Genomic DNA, 12270 nt, shown 5'->3' with positions numbered 1-12270 from the left:
GAGAAATTGGAACCCTCATACATTGCTCATGGGAATGTGACATGGTCCAGCTGCTGTGGAAAGAGTTTGACATTTCTTTAAAAAGTTAAACATAAAATTATCATATGACACCATAATTTCACTTCTAGGTTTATACCCAAAGGAACTGAAAACAGGTATTCAAACAAGTACATGTATATATTATAACCACATTATTCACAAAAATCAAATGATAGAAACAGCCCAAATGTCCTTCAATGGATGAATTGGATAAACAAATTATGGTAGACAGGCATACCTTAGATATATTGTGGCTTCAGTTCCAGACCACAACAATAAAGTACATCACACAATTTTTTGTTTCCCCGCGGATATAAAAATTATGTTTATTTAACTTTTAAGTTCAGGGGTACATGTGTAGATTTGTTAGACAGGTAAATTGTGTGTCATGGGAATTTGGTATATAGATTATTTCATCACCCAGGCAACAAGCATAGTATCTAATAGGTTGTTTTCCAGTCTTCACCCTCCTCCTCCTCTCTACCTTCTAATAGGCCCTGGTTTCTGTTGTTCCCTTCTTTGTGTCCATATATAATCATTGTCTAGCTCCCACTTATAAGGAAGAACATGTGGTATTTGGTTTTCTGTTCCTGCATTAGTTTGCTTAGGATAATAATCTCCAACTCCATCCATGTTCCTGCAAAGAACATGATCTCATTGTTTTTTTAATGGCTGCATAGTATTCCATAGTGTATATGTACTACATTTTCTTTATCCAGTCTACTGTTAATGGGCATTTAGGCTGGGCATTGTGGTTCATGCCTGGAATCCCAGCACTTTAGGATGCTGAGGCAGGCGGATCACAAGATGAGGAGTTTGAGACCAGCCTGGCCAACATGGTGAAACCCCATCTCTACTAAAAATACAAAAATCAGCTGGGTGTGGCTGAGGCAGGAGAATCGTTTGAAACTGGAGGTAGAGGTTGCAGTGAGCTAAGAGTGCGCCACTGCACTCCAGCCTGGGCGAAAGAGCAAAACTCCATCTAAAAAAAAAAAAAAAAAAAAAAAGGCGGGGGGGCTTTTAGGTTGATTTTGTGTCTTTGCTATTGTGAATAGTGCAGTGATAAACATATGTGTGCATGTGTCTTTACGGTAGAATTATTTATATTCCTTTGAGTATATACCCAATAATGGGATTGTAGGGTTGAATCGTAGCTCTATTTTAAGCTCTTTGAGAAATCTCCAAACTGCTTTCCACAATGGCTGAACTAATTTACATTCCCACATGTAGTATATAAGCATTCCCTTTTCTCCACAACCTTTGCCAGCATCTTTTGTTTTTTTACTTTTTAAGAATAGCCATTCCAACTTGTATGAGATAATATCCCATTGTCATTTTGATTTGTGTTTCTGTAATAATTAGTGATGTTGAGCATTTTTTCATGTGCTTGTTGGCTGTGTGTGTGTCTTCTTTTGAAAAGTGTCTGTTGTCCTTTGCCTACTTTTTTTTTTTTTTTTACTTGTTGAATTAAGTTCCCTTTAGATGCTGGCTATTAGACCTTTGTCAGATACATAGTTTGCAAATATTTTCTCCCATTCTGTAGGTTGTCTGTTTACTCTGTTGATAGTTTCTTTTTCTGTGCAGAAGCTCTTTAGTTTAATTAGTTCCCATTTGTCAAATTTGATTTTTGTTATAATTGCTTTTGGTGTCTTTGCCATGAAATCTTTGCCAAAGCCTATGTCCAGAATGGTATTTCCTAGGCAATCTTCTAGAGTTTTTTTATAGTTTTAGGTTTTACATTTAAGTCTTTAATCCATCTAGACTTTATTTTTGTATATAGCGTATGGAAGGGGTCCAGTTTCAATCTTCTGCATATGGCTAGCCAGTTATCCCAGCACCATTTATTGAACAGAGAATCCTTTCCCCATTGCTTGTTTTTGCTGGATTTCATGAAAGATCAGATGGTTGTAGGTGTGTAGCTTTATTTGTGGGCTCTTCATTCTGTTCCCTTGGTCTATGTGTTTTCTTTTGTACCAGTACTATGCTGTTTTGGTACTGTAGCATTGTATTGTCTGAAGTTGTGGTGATACCTCCAGTTTTGTACTTTTTGCTTAGAATTGCTTTGGCCATTTAGGTTCATTTTGGTTCCATATGAATTTTAAAATAGTTTTTTTTTAAAAAATTCTGTGAAGGGTGTCATTGGTAGTTTAATAGGAATAACATTGGATCTACAAATTGCTTTGGGCAGTGTGGCTGTTTTGACAACATTGATTCTTTCTATCCATGTGCATGAAATCCTTTTCCATTTGTTTGTGTCATCTCTGATTTCTTTCAGCAGTGTTTTGTGATTCTAATTGTAGAGATTGTTCACTTCCCTGGTTAGCTCTATTCCTAGTTATTTTGTTCTTTTTATGGCTATTGTGAATGGGATTCCTTTCTTGATTTGACTCTCAGCTTGGACGTTGGTGTATAGAAATGCTACAGATTTTTGTATATTGATTTTGTATTTTGAAACTTTGGTGAAGTTGTTACCTGATCAAGGAGCTTTTGGGCAGAGACTATGGCATTTTCGTTTGCAAACACAGGTAGTTTGACTCCCTCTCTTCCTATTTGAATGCATTTTATTTATTTCTCTTGCTTGGTTGCTCTGGCCAGGACTTCGAGTACTATGTTGAATAGGAGTGGTGAGAGTGGGCATCCATGTCTTGTTCTGGTTCTTAAGAGGAGTGCTTCCAGCTTTGCCCAGTTAGTATGATGCTGGCTGTGGGTTTGTCATAGATGGCTCTTTTTATTTTGAGGTGTGTTTCCTCAGTGCCTACTTTATTGAGGGTTTTTAACACGAAGGGGTGTTAAATTTCATTGAAAGCCTTTTCTGCATCTATGGAGATGATCATGTGGTTTTTGTCTTTAGCTCTGTTTATGTGACGAATCATATTTATTGATTTGTGTATGTAGAACCAACCTTACATCCCAGAGATAAAATCTGCTTGATTGTGGTGGGTTAGCTTTTTGATGTCCTGCTGGATTCAGTTTGCTAGTATTTTGTTGAGGATTTTTGCATCTATGTTTATCAAGCATATTGGCCTGAAGTTTTCTTTTTTTGTTGTGCCTCTGCCAGGTTTTGGTATCAGAATGATGCTGGCCTCATAGAATGAGTTAGGGAGGAGTCACCCCTCCTCTTTTTTTGATGGTTTCAGTAGGAATGGTATCAATTCTTCTTTACACAGCTGGTAAAATGTGGCTGTGAATCCAACTAGTCCTGGGCTTTTTCTGGTTAGCAGACTTTTTATTACTGATTCAATTGTGGAACTTGTCATTGGTCTGTCCAGGGCTTCAATTTCTTACTGGCTCGATCTTGGAAGGTTTAAAAGTTATATTTAAATTATACTGTAGTCTGTTAAGTGTAGAAGAGAGTTATGCCTGAAAAATGTACATACCTTAATTAAAAAGTACTTCATTGCTAAAAAATACTAGCAGTTATCTGAGCCTTCAGTAACTCATAATCTTTTTGCTGGTAGAGGGTCTTACCTCTATGATGGTGGCTGCTGGTTGATCAGGGTGGTGGTTGCTGAAGAGTGGGGGAGCTGTGGCAATTTCTTGAAATGTAAGACAACAATGAAGTTTGCTGCATTAATAGACTCTCTTTATTCACAAAAGATTTTTCTGTTGCATGTGATGTTGTTTGATAGCATTTTGCCCACAGCAGAACTTCTTTCAAAATTGTAGTCAGTCCTCTAAAACTCTGCCACTGCTTTATCAACTAAGTTTATATACTATTCTAAATCCTTTGTTGTTATTTTAACAATGTTCACAGCGTCTTCATCTGGAGTAGATTCCATTTCAAAACACCACTTTATTTGCTCGTCCTTAGGAAGCAACTCCTCACTGCCCAAGTTTTATCATGAGAGTGCAGCAATTCAGTTACATCTTCAGGCTACTCTTCCAATTCTAGTTCTCTTTGCTATTTCTACACATCCACAGGGACTTCCTTCACTGAAGTCTTGAACCTCTCAAATGTATCCATGAGGGTTGGAATCAACTTCCAGCTCCTGTTAATGTTGACATCCTGACCTCCTCTTATGAATCACAAGTGTTCTTATTGACATCCAGAATGGTGAATCCTTCCCAGAGGTTTTCAACTTACCAGATTCATCAGAAGAATCACCATTTACGGTAGCTATAGCCTTATGCAATACATTTCTTTTTTTTTTGAAACAGGGTCTCACTCTGTAGCTCAGGTTGGAGTGCAAAGGCATGATCATAGCTCACTGTGGCTTTGAACTCCTGGGCTCAAGTTATCCTCCTGCCTCCTCTTAGCCACCAGAGTAGCTGGACTGCAGGCATGTACCACCATACCCAGGTATTTTTTTCTATTTTTCAAAAAATTGAGATTGGGTCTCCTTGGGTTGCCCAGATTGGTCCTAGACTCCTGGCCTCAAGTAATCCTCCCACCTTGGCCTCCCAAAGTCTTGAGATTACAGATGTGAGCCACTTGCCTGGCCAACACAATGTATTTCTTAATAAATCTTGAAAGTTAAAATTACTTCTTGATCCATGGGCTCCAGAAAAGATGTTATGTTAGCAGGTCTCAAAGGAATGTTAATGTAATGTAAAAGCTCCTCATTGGAGCTTTTAGGTGACCAGGTGCACTGTCAATGAGCAGTAATCTTTTAAAGGAATCTTGTTTTCTGAGCAATAGGTCTAAACACTAGGCTTAAAACATTCAGTAAACCCTGCTGTAAACAGATGTGCTGTCATCCAGGTTTTGTTGTTCCATTTATAAAGCACAGACAGATTAGACTTAGCATAATTCTTAAGGGCCCTGGGATTTTCAGAATGGTAAATGCACATAGACTTCAAATTTAAGTCATCAGCTGCATTAGTGCCTAGTAAGAGAGTCAGCCTGTCCCTTGAAGCATTGACTTCTCTAGCTCTGAAAGTCCTAGATGACATCTTCTTTGAATATAAGGCTATTTTATCTATGTTGAAAATCTGTTGCTTAGTGTAGCCACCTTCATTAGTGTTCTCAGCTGGATCTTCTGGATAACTTGCTGCAGCCTCTTCATCAGCAATTGCTGCTTCAGCTTGCATTTTTATGTTATGGAGATGGTTTCTTTTCTTAAACCCCATTAACCAACCTCTGCTAGCTTCAAGCTTTTCTTCTGCAGCTTCCTTACCTCTCTCAGACAGTCTTTGATATGGTTTGGCTTTGTGTCCTCACCCAAATCTCACCTTGAATTGTAATCTCCATGTGTCGTGGGAAGGAACGATAATCCCTACATATCGAGGGAAGGAGGTGATTGGATCATGGGGTGGTTTCCCCCATGCTGTTCTCATAATAGTGAGTGCGCTCTGATGAGATCTGATGGTCTTATAAGGAGCTTCCCCCTTTGCTCACTTCTCTTTCTTCTGCCACCTTGTGCAGAAGGTGCCTGCTTCCCCTTCTGCCACGATTGTAAGTTTCCTGAGGCCTCTCTAGCCATGCAGAACTGTGAGTCAATTAAACCTCTTTCCTTTATAAAATACCCAGCCTTGGACAGTTCTTTATAGCACTGTGAGAATAGACTAATACAGCCTTAATAGAATCAAAGAGGTTTAGAGCCTTCCTCTGAATTAGGCTTTGATATAAGGAATATGTCTGGTTTGATCTTCTATCCAGACCACTCAAACTTTCTCCCTATCATCAATAAGGTTGTTTTGCTTTCATGTCATTCATGTGTTCACTGGAGTAGCACTTTTTGTTTCCTTCAAGAACTTTTCCTTTGCATTCACAACGTGGCTAACTAACTATTTGGTACACTGTGCCTAAGCTTAGGCCTGTCTTGCCTTTTAACATGCCTTCTTCCTAACTAAGCTTGATCATCTCTAGCTTTAGGTTTAAAGTAAGAAATGTGCAACTCCTCCTTTCACCTGAGCACTTAGAGACCACCGTAGAGATATTAATTGGCCTTGTTTCAGTATTGTTGTGTTTCAGGGAATAGGGAGGCCTGAGGAGAGGGAGAGAAATAAGGGCATGGCTGGTCAGTGGTGCAGCCAGAACACACACAATGTTTATTGATTAAGTCTGCCATCCTTTATGGGCATGGTTTGTGGCACCCAAAATGTTAACGTCAAAGATTCCTGATCACAGATCACCAAAACAGGTATGAAAATAATTTAAAAGTTTGGGCTGGGCACTGTGGCTCATGCCTATAATTCCAACACTTTGAAAGACTGATTGCTTGAGGCCAGGAGTTCAAGACTAGTCAGGGCAATATAGCGAGACCTCGTTTCTACCAAAAATAAAAAAAATTATCTTGACATGGTGGTGTGCACCTGTGGTCGTAGCTACTTGGGAGACTGAGATGGGAGGATTGCTTGAGCACAGGGGGTTGAAGATGCAATGAATTGTGATCGTGCCACTGCACTCCAGCCTGAGTGACAGGGTGAGATTCTGTCTCCAAAAAGAAAAAAAGAAAGAAAAAAGTTTGAAATATTGTGAATTACCAAAATGTGACACAGAGACACAAAGTGGGCACACACTGTTGGATAAAACAGTGCCAATAGACTTGCTTGATGCAGGGTTGCCACAAACCTTCAATGTGAAAAAAATGCAGTATCTGTAAAGTGTAATAATGTGAAGCAGAAGAAAATGAAGTGTGCCTGTATATATACACATTATTAAACCACAAAGAGAAATGAAGTATGCATATATATATATACACACACACACATACACATTATTAAACCACAAAGAGGAATGAAGTATGCATATATACACACACACACACACACACACACACACACACATTATTAAACCACAAAGAGGAATGAAGTATGCCTGTATAGATACACATTATTAAGCCACAAAGAGGAATGAAGTATGCCTGTATATATATACATTGTTAAGCCACAAAGAGGAATGAAGGACTCATATATGCTATAATATGGATGAACCTCAGAGAAGTTATGCTAATGAAAGAAGCCAGATACAAAAGGTCATCTATTTTATTATTCTATTTGCATGAAATATCTAAAATAGATAAATTTATAGAGACAGAACACAGATTGGTGATAGCCGGAGGCTAAAGGAATTGGGAAATGGGGAGAAATTTGCTTAGTGGAGTGTTTCTTTTTGGCATAAAATGTTTTGGAGCTCAATAGAGATGATGCTTACACAACATTGTGAATGTACTAAATGCCATTGAAATGTTCACTTTAAAATGGTTAATTTTACATAAATAAATTTCCTTTTTTTTCTTTTTTGAGACAGGGTCTCACTCTGTTGCCCAGAATGAAGTGCAGTGGCATGATCTTGGTTCACTGGAATCTCTGACTCCCCAGCTCAAGTGATCCTACCACCGTAGCCTCCAGAGTAGCTGGAAATACTGGTGTGTGCCACCACACCTGGCTAATTTTTGTATTTTGTTGTAGAGACTGGGTTTCACCATGTTGCCCAGGCTGGTCTCTAACTCCTGGGCTCAAGTGATCTACCTGACTCGGCCTTTCAAAGTGATGGGATTATAGGCGTGAGGCACTGTGCCTGGCTTCAGTAAGTTTCTTAAATAAATCTTAGCCATTTATTATTTTACGAGAATCTGCACAGTTGGCTAGGCTCAGTTCTGTTGATCTGGATGAGGTTTAATGATCTCAAGTGGGCTCATTCATGCATTTGCAGTTAGCTGTGGCATTGATTGGGGGTTGGAAGATCTAGGATGACTTTGACTTGGATGACTTGGCTCTATTCCACACTCTCTCATTCTCCATTAGGGTACCCTGGCTATTTTCAAGGCAGAGGCAGAGGTTATGATAGCAAGGTCTCTTGAGATGTAAGTTCAGAATTGGCATCCTTATTTGTCTCCATTTAGTTGGTCAAAGCAAATTGCAAGACCAGTTTAGATTCAAGGGGTGAGAAAATAAACTTTATTCCTTAATGGGGAGCCAAAATGTTACTTTACAAAAGAGGTAGATACAGGGAAGGGTGGGGGGAATTTACAGCTGATCTATCATAGTTTTTTATCCCTAGTGCATGGTGTGCACTCAGTAAGTATTTGTTCAATTAATGAATGTCATTGAATTTAGATCAGAAGGGGATCTAGGGTCCTAATTCAACATTTGAAATTATGAGTTCCCATGAGCTGGAAAGAAAAAAAAACAACAAAAACAGAATTCTTGGAGGTATTGATATACCATCTCAGATTAGCCTAACTTTTCCAATCATAAATCAGAAACTCTTTCACTGTCTTGCAAGGAGGATGGAATACCCCATCATCATCCTCTCTGGCCCAGCTCTCTCTTTCTCCTCTCTGTTTTGGTTAGGATTTTGAGGACTTCCTAGTGTTAAATTCTGAGCTAAAACAAGTTTGGTAGCTATGCTAGTGGTGTGGCTCGCTTAAAAAAACAAATAAACTGAATCTCTAAAAAAACAGTCTGATTTATGGTGTTTGCTGATTTCTATGGTGTAAATAGTCCCATGCTGGCCAATTTCAAGCTACCAGCTTAAAGTGACTGAATGCACAGCTGGGAAAAGATGTACATTTTTGCCTCTTGAGAGTCAACAAGAGCCAACTCCAGCTTACCACTGGTTGGCTCTGTGGGGCCCAGCTCAGCAGCACCTTGGCTGCCTTACCTCCTGCTCTTCCAGGACCATCAGAGTCAACAATCGGCTCTGATTTGTTCTTCTGACATTTGAATTGTTTCTTTCACTCATTTACTCAATGATAATTATTGAGCAACTCTCATATACAATTATGTTAGGCCGTGGAGATAAAATGATGAGCAATACGAATATGGTCTTCACTCTTATGGAACTCCCATTCTCCCTAACTGAATCAGTACTTCCAGATCCTCCTGAGGGAGTCCTATATCTCTAAAATTGTGTTCATTGAGAAGGTGTTAGTGTGGTGGGATTTCAATCTAGAGGAAGAATGCCCCTATTTTAAAAAAAGTATTCCATCCGTAGGATGAGAATGTGGTCAGTCACAGAATTGGTATTTACCACAGTCCTTTTGGACTGCTTCTTTCTGGATTGGAACCTAATATTCAATTATAGACCAGCTATATGATTCAGTTTGATGGCATTGCTTCATCACAATCTGAAAAATTATTATTTATTTAAGCATCACACAGAACGCAAAGAAATCAGAAGGCATTTAACAGCTTTACTGCGTCACATAATATTCAATGTAGTGTAATCAATACATAGTATTCTGTAGAAATAAACCATTCAGATTCTCACACATCTGAAGAAAGAAGAGATCATGCTCAGAAGTGCTTTCTTTTCACTGACTGAATGATAAGGACACCCTGGGGGAATCAAATATTCATTTAAAGACAAATACTAAGGCATGTATTATCTTTTCTTTTCAGTTGTATATAATGCTTTTTCGGTATACTATTAACCATGAACATATGTTTTCTATTTCACTTTGTTACCAACACACAGTGTGGTTTTTTCCTTTTTCCACAGGGGGTGGGAAGGTGGGGGTAGCAGTGGGAGTGGGCAGGTGGGGTGAATCAACATATAAAATATAACTATATATACATATATTTCATATTCTGTTATTTTTATATGTCGATAATATAAAATATGTCTTTTTTATATATATATATATTTCAGATGACTGACTGAAGTTCCTAACACAAATTATGCTTTAGTGAACAAAAAAAATTTGTGATTTATTTACTGTGTCCAGGACCCAAACATAAAGCTTAATACAGTCAGCATCTACGACACTCGCAGCTTTAATATTAATTGCATTTGGAAAAGCAGCATAATAGCAATCTTTGTGTGGGACAAGCAGCTGGAAGGCATATTTTCAGAACACAAAGCAGCTGGTTACCCTTGGTAAGTGTAAGGAGATTGACTTGGGAAACAGTAACTCATTCCAGAAAAAGAATGCACTCTGCTCAGCAGTCAAGGTCATAGAGCCTGGAGTCGTCCTAGAAAACAGACTTACTGCTGGGGCAATTTGGTCTAACAAACTGTTATTTCCCCATGCAAAATGCATTGTCCTCCTGCCAAGTCTCATGAGCATGTAAAGAAAAATAACCACTTGTACCAATTGCTTTGGGAACCAGTGTTATTGTGGGCTGTGAGTGATAGGTTGCAGTGAAGTTCTGTGGAGGGCCCCTCAGGGACACAGAATACAAAGATCTGTGTTCTGCTAAATTTCATGAGGACTTGTGTGAGTCTTAAAACCAACTCACTGGCCAGCCTTACCATTGGAAGGAGATGTACTGAGCAGTGATCACATGTTTCTGTTTGATTCAGAACTGCATGTTGGGAGACTTGGCTGGGGAGAGCTTATGTGGGACTCCTCTTAATACCAAAATTAATTTCTCTTTGCTCCATGTTCCTACAGCACATTATTTCACCTCTAGTGGAGCATACTCTCCATTCAACCTGAACTGAGCATCTCTAGAGAGTGGAAACTATCCTGGTTTATCTTAATATTCTCTCTGTTCTTGATAGGTATAGAGTGAACATTTGTTCAGCTGAAGTGAGAGGAAATTTAATTATTTCACAGGCTTTGCAGTTCCCAGCTGATCACACATTTTCTGTTTAATTAATGGGGCCTTTAGTGGATCTGCTGCCTTGGCTACCTCTGGTACACTTGTGCCTCTTGGGCCTTGCCTCTCTCTCTTTCTATGGGAATAATCCTATCTGTCTTATCCATTTGACAGGATTTTTGGTAAAATCAAATAACAGCATATATAGAATTCTGAAAATTTTGGAAAGGACTTTGAATACTTGTAGTCTTAAATTCCTTCAAGCAGGGAGCTCCAGTGTCATCTCTCCCCAGTAGTCATTTGACTTCTGCTTGAGAGCTGCCAGTGATTCTAGTGGGCAAGATGGTTCAAAGCTATAAAGTGAGATCTGCTAACAACATCCCTTTCTTTGTTTCTCAGTAATTAGACAGGAGGGTCTCTCCTATGTCCTTATTCTACCTAGTGACAGAAAAATGAGCCCAGGTTTCTTAGTCATTTTAAGCTCAGCTATTTCAGCCAAACTCATCTCTCTGGTGGCAGAATTTAGTGCCTTGCATGCTTATAAAGTATTGGGCTTCTGGAAGGAGTCTGGTCCTGAAGAAATGCACTACATTGGCACCACTGTGAGACACAGTCCTGCTTGATTCCTGGGCACAGCACCTTTTCACATTGGTACCCACTAGAATGCTCAAGTTCCATTTATCTCAGATCATCAGCCTAGACCAGCAATTCTTAAACTTTTTGGTCTCAAGACGTGTTTACACTCTTAAAAATTATTGAAACCCCAATAATTTGTTTTTATGTGTTATATCTATCAATATTTATCACATTGGAAGTTAAAACAGAGAATTTTGAAATATTTATTGCTTTAAATACAAAAACTATTATGTGCTAACATAAATCACATATTGTTCATGAAAATATATTTTGCAAAATAAAAATTAATGTTGAGTAGATTTAAACATTTCTCCCAATGTCTTTCTATTAAGCCAATATTTGGCTTAATAGAAAATAGATTATCATATCTGTTTCTGCATTCAAACTGTTGTGATATGCTGTTTTGACTGAAGCATATAAAGGTAGTCTGGCCTCATATAGATGTGCGGTTGGAAAATAGAAAAATACTTAATAGCATTTTCAGACACTGTCCCTATTCTCCTCAATTCTATCCCCACACTCAACAAGTGGTAGTTTTTTTTTTTTTTTTTTTTAATTATTACGCTTTAAGTTCTGGGGTACATGTGCAGAACGTGCAGGTCTGTTACATAGGTATACACATGCCATGGTGGTTTGCTGCACCCATCAACCCATCATCTACATTAGGTATTTCTCCTAATGCTATCCTTCCCCTAGACCCCACCCCACAAGAGGCCCTTGTATATGATATTCCCCCTCCCTGTGTGCATGTGTTCTCATTGTTCAACTCCCACTTACGAGTGAGAACATGAGGTGTTTGGTTTTCTGTTCTTGTGTTAGGTTGCTGAGAATGATGGTTTCCAGCATCATCCACGTCCCTGCAAAGGACATGAACTCATCCTTTTTATGGATGCATAGTATTCCATATTATATATGTGCCACATTTTCTTTATCTAGTCTATCATTGATAGTATTTGGGTTGGTTCCAAGTCTTTGCTATTGTGAACAGTGCTGCAATAAACAATAAACACTGTCTTCCACAATGGTCGAACTAATTTACACTTCCACCAAAAGAGTAAAAGTGTTTCTATTTCTCCACATCTTCTCCATCGTCTGTTGTTTCCTGACTTTTCAATGATCACCATTCTAACTGGCATAAGATGGTATCTCATTGTGGTTTTGATT

The sequence above is a fragment of the Macaca fascicularis genome, chromosome 12 (genome assembly GCF_037993035.2).
Source record: "Macaca fascicularis isolate 582-1 chromosome 12, T2T-MFA8v1.1".
In the NCBI taxonomy this organism is placed as follows: Eukaryota; Metazoa; Chordata; class Mammalia; order Primates; family Cercopithecidae; genus Macaca; species Macaca fascicularis.
This window is presented reverse-complemented; position numbering follows the sequence as displayed.